The sequence below is a fragment of the Dryas octopetala genome, chromosome 4, assembly GCF_963921425.1.
Source record: "Dryas octopetala chromosome 4, drDryOcto1.1, whole genome shotgun sequence".
In the NCBI taxonomy this organism is placed as follows: domain Eukaryota; kingdom Viridiplantae; phylum Streptophyta; class Magnoliopsida; order Rosales; family Rosaceae; genus Dryas; species Dryas octopetala.
Window position 1 is genome coordinate 5,566,695 of NC_141369.1, and position 12,930 is coordinate 5,579,624.

The 12,930-nt window shown below is 38.8% G+C and overlaps 1 pseudogene; it reads right to left on the reverse strand.

Annotated features, from left to right (window-relative positions):
* Nucleotides 1-991: 991 nt before the first annotated feature.
* On the reverse strand, nucleotides 992-8,380 carry LOC147286296 (putative mitochondrial saccharopine dehydrogenase-like oxidoreductase At5g39410 pseudogene; annotated as a pseudogene).
* Nucleotides 8,381-12,930: the final 4,550 nt, after the last annotated feature.

Sequence of the window (12,930 nt, forward strand, 5' to 3'; positions counted from 1 at the left end):
TGTTATGTACGTGTCATGACTATGTATGCAGATCTTAGCCATCTCAATAATTTTTTAAGAGGATTAATTGGGTACCAACTAAATTAATATTTCAATGGAACCAGCGAGGAGAGAGGAGAGAGGAGAGGAGAGAGAGAGAGAGAGAGAGAGAGAGAGAGAGAGAGAGAGAGAGAGAGAGAGAGAGAGAGAGAGAGAGAGCTTAATCAAATTATCAAATTCACCTATCCATGTATGTTATGTATTATCAAGCAAATTTTACAATTATTTAAAATAAATAGTACACCGAGTTCGGAGAAGTTGGTTTGGATGTGTAGCTGTAAACTCAGGCTCCCAAGTTCAAGTCTCCAGTTTGACCCTTTGAGCCAGGCAGCAAGGGAAATAAAATCTTTTGTGAATCCCCTAGGCCCGGCGTGTATTATCTGCCTTTGACTGGCTCAGGATACCCTCGGTTATCAAAAATAAATACTACACATAACGCCGTAGTATAGACAAGGTCGGCCATGACTTTTGAAAGGCCCAGGGGCGAAATCTAAATTGGGCCCCTAATAAAATCTTTTGCAAAACAATTCACAATTGACAAGAAATCAATTAGATAGAAAATTTTCGATCACATCAAGAAATCAATTAGAAAATTTTTGGTTGAACGTCAAAAAAATAATTTATAGGAATATAAGAGAAAAATTAAAAGGGAAAAACACACACTTAAACATTAATTACCTTCTTGCCTTAATGGGACCTCTCTAATTTCTTTCAGATTGAAAGAGCATGTGGAGAGCACCAAAAAAAAAAAAAAAACCAGTTTTCCACAAGACTATATGGAGAGGTAGAGATCCGTCTTTGCCAATTCAAAGCAAACATACTCTTTAAATCCAACTTTCTAAAAATAAGGCATGTACTTTTGTTGAAAAAAAAAAAGAGGTGTAAACCCAAGGGCAAAAAGGACTCACTGTCATACAGATGAGGATATATGTTGGCTTGCTTCTCTTATAATTCACGTACATGAGAAGCCAAAGAAAAAATGAAGCAAGTTCAAATTAAGAAAATAAAAAGAAATAAAAATGTGGCTTTGGAGCCTTTCCTGGAGATCAGTTGGGCCAAATACAATCCCAGGTGGGAAAACTCCTCCCTTCGGAAGGTAGTCACGTTGCTTCAGAAGAATAAGAGCACACTGAAGTAGAATTATCGGTGTCGTCAAATAGCCAACCTCAGGCCCCATCACTCTTGTTATTATTTCCATATCAGGTTTTAACTTTTCCTCTGAAACAAGACTGCTGTCACTGAAACCATGCCCAACAAACCACATCTTAAATGAAGCACTTTTCATCTCATCCTCAGAGGGACCCTTCTTCCTGAACCATCCAACACTGAAAAATGAGGGAAACTTCAAGAGGAGCCACCTCCCAAAGGAAAATCTACCCAATAGCCCAATAAAGATTCCAACTGTCATGATACGAAAAATGCCCAACCGAGACTTTGAGCCTATCTTCACCCCAAAATGAGCAGGCTTCACCGTTGACCAAAAGGCTTCTCTTTTTTCAATGTTTTCAGCACTCTCATTCCTTCCAGGAAGACCATGGGGGTTTTCGGTCAGAGCAGAAAGCGTTCTTCGTACAACTATAGCATCTGCTGAAGGTAGCTTCACAGCCCAAAGGCCAATATTTTTCTGTTGTTCTATAGTTGGTCCTTTAGGAGGAGCAAGACCAAGAATCTGCAACCATTAAAGTGAATAAAGATTAACTTATTGAGCTGCCCCACCCCATAATATGCACATGCATCTTCTGAAAAGACCAGACAAATTCCTCAAACTAGAAATGCTACATTCTTTAATATCTATTAGCTGCAAACATTTAGGTAAAAACTAATAGCCCACAACTAGAATTATCTAGAGCACACTTGGCTCACAGTAAGCCTGTGCACAGAAAAGCAGCCAATGGAGGCTTAATACGAAAGCTAACTAACCAAGCCAGCTGTAGCCAGCTGTAACCAGCTGTCATCTTGTGATTAGTGTAGTTAGTTAATAGTTTGTTAGTAGTCTGTTAGTGCTCAGCTTAGGAGCTAAGCTTTCAGCTGTAATATATAAACCTTTGTAATGATTATTCAATTAAGCAAGAAATCACTTCTTAATTTCTCTCTGGTTTTCTCTTCCTCTCTCAACTTCTCTGTGATTCACTCACTAAATCATAGCTTAATCTTGTTTGTCTTCTTGGTATCAGAGCCTGTGCTTCACAGCTCTGCGATTCTTCTTGCACTTTTTTGAGGAAATTTCTCAATTTTCCCGAGAAAATCTCGCACTTTCTCTTGAAATTTCTCCTTGTCTCTGTGATCGCTTATTTCTCTGCTTGCGAAGCTCTCTTCACAATGGCGCATGATGATTCTGCTCAGCTCTTGGCCAATCTACTTTCTGGCCTCACCAATCTTCTTCGCAGTCAAGCTGACGGTGACTCGTCTTTGAATGCTTTACATTCTTCGTCTTCTACCTCTGGTCTCAATTTCCAAAATGTCCAGAGCATTGGGAATATGATTCCTATCAAATTGACTAAAGACAACTACATGTTGTGGAAGGAGCTCTTCATCCCTTTCCTTGAGCACTATGATATGCTGGATATTGTTGATCGCACAGTGCCTTTTCCTTCTCGGTTTGTAGCTGGTATGCTGCCTTCTGATCCACCTAGTCTTAACCCTGAGTTTGTTGCTTGGAATCATAAAGATAAAACCTTAAAAATTTGGATTCAATCTTCTCTTTCTGAGAGTGTTCTCCCTTATGTTGTTGGTGCCAAGTCTGCAAGAGACCTCTGGTTTAATCTTGAGAAGCGTTTCTCTACTATTTCTCAATCACATGTTATTCAATTACAAACTCGACTTCAAGGAGTTACTCTGGGATCTAGGTCTATGCATGACTATCTGCAAGAAATTAAGGAGATTTCTGATAGTCTAGCTGCTGCTGGTGCACCAGTGGATGACACCACTATGGTTGTTCACATTCTTAATGGTCTTACTGAGGAATATGATGGCTTTGGAACTTCTTTGCGGGTTAGAGCCACTCCTGCTACACCAGATGAGGTGCATGGTTTACTCCTCAGTGAGGAACTTGCTATTGAGCGAAAGAAGCGTTCTAAGGGCATTCTTGAGGCTCCTGCTCATGCCTTTGCTGCTCCTCAATTTTCTGTTGGTTCTGCTAGTAATTCCAAAGGCAGGTATCAGAACAAAGGCAAGGGTCCGATGCCTTACAATGGGGGAAATCGAGCCAATAATACCAGTACCTTCCATCACTTCAAGTCTTCTTCTTTTTCTCCTGCTGTGTCTCAATTCAGGTCTCCTCAGCAATTTTCTGCGCCTTTCAATCTCAGAACTGATCACAGAGCTTCTGCTGGCTCTTCCACCCTCCCTCTCAGCCAAACCAAATGTCAAATCTGTGGCAAGGTTGGTCATGCTGCTATTGACTGCTTCAACAGGATGAACAAAGCATTCCAAGGCCGGGTTCCTACTGAGAAATTGGTTGCTATGGCTGCTAATCCAGGCTCTCATTCCATCTCTAAGCCTGCATTTTGGCTAGCTGATTCTGGTGCTTCTAGCCATGTCACTTCTGACTGCTCCACCCTTACTTCTCACTCTGAATACGATGGACCTAACAGCATTGTCATTGGTGATGGTCAAGGTCTGTCTATTTCTAATATTGGCTCTACTACATTACACACTTCTAATGCTAATTTTCAATTGTCTAAAGTTTTGCATGTTCCTAGTATAGCCTATGACTTGTTGTCTGTCAATCAGTTTGTTAAAGATAACAACTGTGTCATGATTTTTGATGCTGATTCTTTCTTTGTCAAGGACAAGATCTCGGGGTCAATACTTTTTCAAGGACCTGCTAGAGATGGCTTGTATCCTCTTCAGCCTTCTTCTTTTTCTGTCAAAGCTCCTGCTGCTTTTGCATCTCATAAAGCTACTACTTCCACTTGGCACTCTCGACTTGGGCATCCATCATCTCAAGTCCTTCACAAAATCATATCTACTTTTCATTTACCTGTTCTAAATCCTGTCAATAAACTTGAACCTTGTGTTTCCTGTCCTCTTGGTAAAAGTCATAAGCTTCCCTTTACCAAGTCTCCTTGTAAATCCACTCAAGCTTTACAGCTTGTTCATATTGACCTATGGGGTCCTTCTCCTGTACTTTCTGTTGGTGGATATAAATACTATGCTAGTTTTGTTGATGATTGGTCTAAATTCTGCTGGTTATTCCCTCTTGCTCGCAAATCTGATTTCTTTTCTATTTTTCAACTTTTTAAGGCTAAAACTGAGAACATGCTTAACTGTACATTGAAAACCATTAGAACTGATGCTGGTGGTGAATTTACTTCTCATGCCTTTAAATCTTTCCTTGCCACTCATGGCATCTCTCATCAGTTCAGTTGTCCTCACACTCCAGAGCAAAATGGTGTTGTGGAGAGGAAACATAGGCATATTGTTGAGCTTAGCAGAACCGTTCTTGCTCAGTCTGCTATACCCTTTAAGTATTGGGTTGATATTTTCACTTCTGCCGTATACATCATCAATCGATTACCATCAATGACCCTTAACTACAGTTCTCCTTACCAGTTAGTGTTCAAACATTCTCCTGATTACTCATTCTTAAAGACACTTGGATGTGCTTGTTTTCCTTGGCTCAAACCTTATGTCTCTCATAAACTTGCTCCCAAGAGCAAGCTCTGTGTCTTTATTGGTTATAGTCTCTCTCACAAAGGCTACAAATGTTTAGACCCTCTCACTGGCAGGATTTATATTTCCAGACATGTTACGTTTCATGAATCTAGTTTTCCCTTCAAAACTACTTTTACCACATCTGCTTCTTCTTTTCCCTCTCCTTCTTCCACTTTCACTTCTGACACACTTGTTCCCATTCCCTCTTCTGCTCCTTCACCACCACCAGTGCTTTCCCCACCACCCTCTCCTCCTCCTCCTCCCACTGGCTCTCCCTCCCCTTCCCCACTCTCTTCTACTTCTGCTGCCCAATTATCTCCTGCTTCTTCACCTCAACCTCCACCTCAACTTCAACCTCAACCTCAACCTCAACCTCAACCTGCAATTGCACCTGAACCTCAACCTCAACTTGTGATTTCACTTAATCATCATCCCATGCAAACCAGGTCTAAATGTGGTATCATTAAGCCTAAGCTTCTCACTGCCACAATTCACCCTTTAAATCCTGCTATTCAGTCTCAGGTATCCTCTATTCCCTCTACTCCTAAAACCTATTGTCAGGCTGCCAAAGATCCTTCTTGGGTGGCAGCTATGCAGTTGGAGTTTGATGCTCTTCAGAAAACTGGAACTTGGACTTTGGTTCCTTATCACCCCTCCATGACCCTTGTTGGTTGTAAATGGGTCTATAGGGTCAAACTCAAGGCTGATGGCTCCTTGGAGAGATATAAGGCTCGCCTTGTGGCCAAAGGGTTTCATCAACACCCTGGTATTGATTATACAGAAACCTTTAGTCCTGTGGCTAAACCTGCTACTATCAGGTTTCTTCTCTGTCTTGCAGTCCAGTTTGATTGGCCTGTCAAGCAATTGGATGTGACCAATGCTTTTCTGCATGGTCATCTAACAGAGCAAGTCTTCATGGTTCAGCCACAAGGGTTTATTGATCCAACAAAGCCTCATCATGTCTGTCACTTACAGAAATCTCTATATGGCTTAAGCAGGCTCCAAGAGCTTGGTATGAGGAACTTATGAATGCTCTTTTGACATTGGGATTTGTTCCTAGTTATGCTGACACATCTCTCTTTGTTAGAGCACGGGATACTATTACATATGTTCTGGTCTATGTTGATGATATTTTAATCACTGGCAGTTCTTCATCCTTTTGTAATTCTCTCATTCTTCAACTTCAGTGTAAATTTGCTATGAAGGATCTTGGCCCTCTTCATTACTTTCTTGGTCTTGAGGTCTCTAGATCTTCTTCTGCTCTTTATCTCACACAACAGAAGTATACTTATGATCTTCTCGTTAAAACCAATATGGTTGGTGCCAAAGCAGTGGCTTCTCCCACTGCTTCAGATAGGTTGGATGATGAACAGGGTGATCCTCTTTCTGATCCTACTGAATTCCGATCTATTGTTGGGGGCTTGCAATATCTTACTTGGACCAGACCTGATATTAGCTTTGTTGTTAGTCAATTGTGCCAATTCATGCATAATCCCAGGTCTACTCATCTTGTTGCTGCTAAAAGAGTGTTACGGTATCTCAAGGGTACCATTGGTCATGCTCTCAAGTTCACCAAAGGCTCTCAACTCCTAATGGCTTATTCTGATGCCGATTGGGCAGGTTCTCCTATTGGGCGACGATCCACTACTGGTTTTTGTCTTTATTTTGGCTCCAATCTTCTCTCATGGTCATCCAAGAAGCAACCTACAATTGCTAGATCATCTACTGAAGCTGAGTACCGGGCTTTGGCTTGCACTGCAGTGGAAGTGATCTGGTTGTGTCAACTAATGAGGGATATGCACTTTTATTTGGTTTCTACTCCTCTCATTTTGTGTGATAATCTTGGTGCCATGGCTTTGGCATCTAATCCTGTGTTCCATGCCCGGACTAAGCATATTGAAGTGGATTATCACTTCATAAGGGAACTTGTCACATCTAATGCTGTCTCTCTTTCTCATGTTTCAACAACTGAGCAGCCTGCAGATATCTTTACTAAACCAGTTCCCATTGCCAGATTTCACTATCTTAAATCCAAGCTAAAGGTGTTTCCTAACCCCTTTATCTTGCGGGGGGATAATAGCCCACAACTAGAATTATCTAGAGCACACTTGGCTCACAGTAAGCCTGTGCACAGAAAAGCAGCCAATGGAGGCTTAATACGAAAGCTAACTGACCAAGCCAGCTGTAACCAGCTATCATCTTGTGATTAGTGTAGTTAGTTAATAGTTTGTTAGTAGTGTGTTAGTGCTCAGCTTAGGAGCTAAGCTTTCAACTGTAATATATAAACCTTTGTAATGATATATTATTCAATTAAGCAAGAAATCACTTCTTAATTTCTCTCTGGTTTTCTCTTCCTCTCTCAACTTCTCAGTGATTCACTCACTAAATCATAGCTTAATCTTGTTTGTCTTCTCTTAAACCCAGAAAATAATAAATATATAACATTGCTTGAACAATGAATCCCCCTGTATCATGAGCAAACAGGAACGAGAAAAATCAATAAGTAAACCATTAATAGTTCCAAAATAGTGAGGAAGAATTTAAAACGTGTCTTAGATCCATTGGTCTAATATTTGTTTGCTGAGCAAACCAAGAAAATAAAAGGAACATACAAGTATACAATGCGATACAAAATACAAGCTAAATTTATATTGGTTTCTAGCGATAACAGGACCTACACTAAGACAACAGTTGTACAAACTACAAAGATTTAACATTTAATTTATGTTCACCCACAACATTATTCCAGCAACAGAACATTCAAATTAGTATAATGCAAACAACAAATTAAAACTCTGAGAATTTGATTATCCATTACCGCAGGCCTAGGTCTTCTGGGTCTGGACCGCCTGAGCTCCTGCAACTTGTCCGCATTAGCCACACCCAAGACCGCCGATTCAAACGTCCCGAAATTCCCAACAATCCTCTTATCAGACTCCAAGCTCAGATACGCCTCGACCCGGTTAGGCACGGCGCGACCGACCCACTGCCTCGAATTGAACATCAAGCCGAATTCAGCAGGAACCGAGTCGAACCCACATGCCGAAACCACCAAAGAACCGGTCTCCGCGGCCCGGACATGGTACTGAGCTTCCATCCTCTCCATGAACTCCGGCTCTCCGCATATGTCCAAGTAATCGCAGCCGGTTTCGACGCAAGCGGCGACGACGGGGTCGCCGTAGAGGCGGAAGGGTCCGACGCAGTTGAGAACGAGCCGGGTTTGGGCGCAGAGGCGGCGGAGAGAAGGAGGGTCGGTGGTGTCGGCGGTGAGGATGGGAATGGGAGGTGGGGGGTTTGGGTAAGCTGCCCATTTGAGGGTTTGGGTTAGTTTTGTGGGGTTGCGACCAGCTAAGGCTAGAGAGTTGAGAGGAGATGAAGGGGTGTTGAGGAATTTGAGGGCTTCTTTGACTACATACTTGCCTGTGAAGCCTGAAGCTCCCAAGATTATCAGATCGTGTTGAGAGTCGGGGGTTTGGGATTGAGGTTCTTGCATGATTGAGAGTTTGAGAGTAAGAAGAGGTTGGAGCTGAGAGTTGAAGAATGTGAATTTGTGAATGAACTCTCTATAAACTTGTAAGACAAACCCAAACTTTTCTCATTCCATTCAATTACTACAAATGGGTTTCTTCAGACTTCAGACATGGGCTTCTGGACTTGTCCAGGCTAAGAAAGAAGGGAGTGAGTGTGAGTCTTTCGTTTTGTCCCACATCGCTCAGACAAGTAAGGCTGCTGTCTTCGTTTGTTTTGAAGTAAGGGTTAAATACAAAAATGATCTATTAATTTCACAATGAATTTTAATTTGGTTTATTAACTATAAAAAGTATCAATTTGGTTCACGAACTTTTCAAGTTGTTTCAAAGCAGTACAAACGTTAACTTCCATCTGAAAATTAACGGAATTGGTCACATGAAAATGTGATAAACGAACTAAAATGTCTCTGAAAATGTGATCATTTGCTGTGCACATGACCAGTTTTTGTTAAATTTTTCGATGGAAGTTAATATTTATACTATTTTGATACAATTTGAAAAGTTCGTGGACTAAATTGATACTTTTTATAATTAGTGAACCAAATTGAGATTAAAATTTGTAGACTATTTTTGTATTTAACCCTTAAAGTAATCAAAGCAATCACTAGTGACTTTTTTTATTTTTTATTTAGAAATGACAAACACGACATTTTTATTTATTTATAAATTCAAATGTAATATTCATACCTAAATTTGCAAGTATTAGATTCTTATAAATTCTAAAGTCTAAACTTCTTTTATGAATTCGAATGTATTCAATTTTGACTATGGGACAGTCTATACTAATACACAAAAAGCACTACGGATCAACATGTAGACCACCGATTTGTGCAATATTTTTGGTCTAAGACTAATTATGGCTTATTTGCTTAGTATCTAAACTAAAAAGAAAAATCTTAATTATTACTGTTTTGGTTAAGAAAGAGTTTTATTTGGTGTCTTATTTGAGATTTTTTTTTTTTTTTTTCCTTTTGATTTGAGAGATTAGAACTTAAAACGTATCCATCATGATAGAGAGAAATACTAAATCAAATGCCATGTTTATTTATATTTATTTGGAAGAGGAAATTACAGATTTAGTCCAGTTATTTTATAGTTAGTTCAATTTTGGTGCACAATCTTTTTTAAGTTTTGTTTTGATCCACTAATTGTTTTACTTGTTCAATAAAAGTCCAGATTTGTTTTCTCAAATTTGGCATGTCTTTTACCCTATCAAATCTCATCCAAATTCAGCAAACATATACTTGTTTTAAAACTATGCATTTCTTTTTTACAACCATATAAAGATCATTTAAATTGGAGTTCTAAAACTCAAGATAATTGACCCCAAAGTAGGGTACCTGAAACTGCCAAATTTTCAAACTTCATCCAATCTCAATTCTTTTAGATTCTAATACTCCAAATTTATTTTTATAACTAAAAAATGATGAAATATAAATTATACTTTAATTATAATTGAAAAAAACACAACCCAAAAGATTTAAAGTCACAAATCTGAACCTTTATTGAACAAATGAAACAATTAGTGGACCAAAACAAAACTTAAAAAAGATCATGGACCAAAATTGAACTAGGTATAAAATAACTGGACTAAATCTGTAATTTTATCTTATTTGAAACTTATAGATATACATTAAGCTGTAGAGAAAGTATGGATGAGAATGGTCGGTTTTTACTAGACAACCGACCCATTTCCAAGCCCATTTTGCTGGTTGATTATACAACCGTCAATTGTTGCAACCCGACTCGATATACAACAAGGTTACAAAAGAGTGCTGATAGAATTAAAGAAATGTATCGGTAGAAATTGATTACTTAAGCTATCTGATTGATCTGGTCAGCCTGGTCCGCGGGTTCCTCCTTGGAGTGGTAGAATTTCAGATTTTTGAATTTGTGAAAGGCATGAACAAGTGCTGCAACTGCAATTGCATACAATGTTTTCAAGAATTGGTAGGACTTGACCACAACGCTCACAAAACAAATGGTCCAGAAGACAAGGATCAGCCACCCAAAAGCTGGAACAAGCATGAGCAATAGTAAAATGGAGGCAAGAGTTCCGCACAAAAGGCTCATGTTATTCATGAATACTTGAGCTGCACCCAAATCTGAATTATCAATGGAAGAAGCTTGGAGTATCATCTTGAGAGTGGCCAATGAACCCACGTAAAGGAATAAAGCAACAGTAAACATGACTGCAGTCACGTTGTTTGTGACAAATGGAGACCCAACTCCATTACCGGCGGCTGCTCCCTGCTGCTGCTTCACTTGGAGGAGCACCCCTAGCATGGTGAGGAGAAAGAAAATGTATTTGTGCAATGCCTTGGTAGGAGTACTGTCATTATGCTCCCTACTTGTGCTGTTATCAATATATATGATCATGATCAGGAAAATGGAATTGCATACTATGCAACCATTTACATTTTACATATGATAAGTTGTGTAGGACAATAAACCCATAGTTGTGTAGGATAACTTATCATATGCAAAATGTACAGGATTTTAATTAAAATATATTTTGCATTTTAATTATGGATTTTAATTAAAATATATTTTAATTATGATACACAACTATGGATTTTAATTAAAATCCTGTACATTTTGCATACCAAGCAACCATTTAAATTTAACTAATTCCATAAACAAGAGATTGAACTGAGTTCCATCATCGAGAACTGAGTTGAACAACCGAGTTCCATCCTCAAGAACCGAAGGAAGAACACAGGCGGGAAACCTGAGAATTCTAAGGCTGGAGGGGCCGAAATATCAATTAATAAATATGTGACTTAAGTAGCACTTACTTAAAATATGTGACTTAAGTAGCACTTACTTAAAATATGTGACTTTTTCATTGAAATGACAAGAAATGACAAGAATATCATTTTCAAATAATCCACATTTTGAAGTAGAATTGTCGCCCTTGGAATCTCAATTACATCCAGCTTTGGTATTAAACTCTGTTCTTAATCCATATTAAAAGTGTACACAAAGTCACATTGCCACGCAAGTCTGCCAAATCCATTTTAAGTAACAGCTTTGGTATTAAACTCTGTTCTTAATCCATATTAAAAGTGTACACTAAGTGGAAATGAAAACCAAGTATACACCTGTCTTCATATTTCTTCTCTTACAAAGTATATCGTTTTCTATCTCAATCTAGTCTATAGGGATAACTGGAAGACCAATTTCATTTTCATTTGAAAATGACCATTTGTATTCAACCTCCAGTTGTATCTTGTGCATGAGATACAATTTATATTCCTCTCAAATGAAAAGTGTTATTTAAGAACAGAGTTTGATCATATGTCTTCATTTTTAATTTCATCCATCTCTCCGTTTGAATATAGGGTAGGCTGGAAGACAAAAGTGAGCTCTGCGTTAAGGGTGGAATTAATGGAGGGCAACACTTCTGATAACTCTCAACGTTCACAAGTGTGAGTATACAAATCCAATCTCTTTTTCTTTTGTTTTATTGTATATAAAATTTTATGATCAAACGCTGCCTTAATGTGTATTGATATATGGGTCACTCATCCAGTCATCCTCTTGGGCTGTGATTGGAAGCTTCCTTGTTATTTAATGAATCAGAGCTCATAGTGGAGGATGGGTGAACACCTTGTAATTTAGGCCAATGGGCCTTCCTTTCAACACAGTCAAAAGAATTTAGCTTAAACATATAAGCAGGTTTTCAATGTTAGTATATTTTTTATACTTGTGTTTGATATTTCGGCCCCTCCAGCCTTAGAATTCTCAGGTTTCCCGCCTGTGTTCTTCCTTCGGTTCTTGAGGATAGAACTCAGTTGTTCAACTCAGTTCTCTATGATGGAACTCAGTTCAATCTCTTGTTTATGGAATTAGTTAAATTTAAATGGTTGCTTAGTATGCAAAATGTACAGGATTTTAATTAAAATCCATAGTTGTGTATCATAATTAAAATATATTTTAATTAAAATCCATAATTAAAATGCAAAATATATTTTAATTAAAATCCTGTACATTTTGCATATGATAAGTTATCCTACACAACTATGGGTTTATTGTCCTACACAACTTATCATATGTAAAATGTAAATGGTTGCATAGTATGCAATTCCATTTTCCTGATCATGATCATATATATTGATAACAGCACAAGTGGGGAGCATAATGACAGTACTCCTACCAAGGCATTGCACAAATATATTTTCTTTCTCCTGACCATGCTAGCGGTGCTCCTCCAAGTGAAGCAGCAGCAGGGAGCAGCCGCCGGTAATGGAGTTGGGTCTCCATTTGTCATAAACAACGTGACTGCAGTCATGTTTACTGTTGCTTTATTCCTTTACGTGGGTTCATTGGCCACTGATCTCAAGATGATACTCCAAGCTTTTTCCATTGATAATCCAGATTTGGGTGCAGCTCAAGTATTCATGAATAACATGAGCCTTTTGTGCAGAACTCTTGCCTCCATTTTACTATTGCTCATGCTTGTTCCAGCTTTTGGGTGGCTGATCCTTGTCTTCTGGACCATTTGTTTTGTGAGCGTTGTGGTCAAGTCCTACCAATTCTTGAAAACATTGTATGCAATTGCAGTTGCAGCACTTGTTCATGCCTTTCACAAATTCAAAAATCTGAAATTCTACCACTCCAAGGAGGAACCCGCGGACCAGCCTGACCAGATCAATCAGATAGCTTAAGTAATCAATTTCTACCGATACATTTCTTTAATTCT